The sequence below is a fragment of the Mesitornis unicolor genome, unplaced genomic scaffold (genome assembly GCF_000695765.1).
Source record: "Mesitornis unicolor isolate BGI_N332 unplaced genomic scaffold, ASM69576v1 scaffold49883, whole genome shotgun sequence".
NCBI lineage: Eukaryota > Metazoa > Chordata > Aves > Mesitornithiformes > Mesitornithidae > Mesitornis > Mesitornis unicolor.
In genome coordinates, this window is record NW_010176335.1 from 728 (window position 1) to 1137 (window position 410).

The window sequence follows — 410 nt, forward strand, 5'->3', positions numbered from 1 at the left end:
AGGAAGGGACTTGTGGAGGCTGTGAAAGGAGGGAGAGGGCGGCAGTGCTTGGCAGGAGCAGTGAGCAGCTGGAGAGGAGGTGGAGGAGCAGGAGGATGTCACGTTGTGTGGAAGATCTGCGCTCACTGCAGCAGATGATGGAGATGAAAACCTCCCTCTTAATGCAGGCACTGTCACTGACTCGCTCGGTGAATATGGGGAATGCTGCTTCCCTTCCCCTCTGTGCTGCATTGTGTGCTTGGGATCAATCTCCCTGACTCCTCGCTCGTTGTTCCAGTACCTCCATTGAGCCTAACTGGACCAAAACCGCCTTGAAGCTGGTCTCCTAGGTTAATAACTGGCCCAGGTTGCCCAGAGAAGCTGTGGGTGCTCCCTCCCTGGCAGTGCCCAAGGCCAGGTTGGACGGGGCT

General features: G+C 57.1%; 1 protein-coding gene across 1 annotated transcript in view; it reads left to right on the forward strand.

Moving 5' to 3' along the window:
• The window catches only part of VPS45 (vacuolar protein sorting 45 homolog (S. cerevisiae)), a gene marked incomplete at both ends in the record, with an annotated part of 1766 nt that overhangs the window by 567 nt on the left and 789 nt on the right, over positions 1-410 (forward strand). The window lies entirely within an intron of this gene.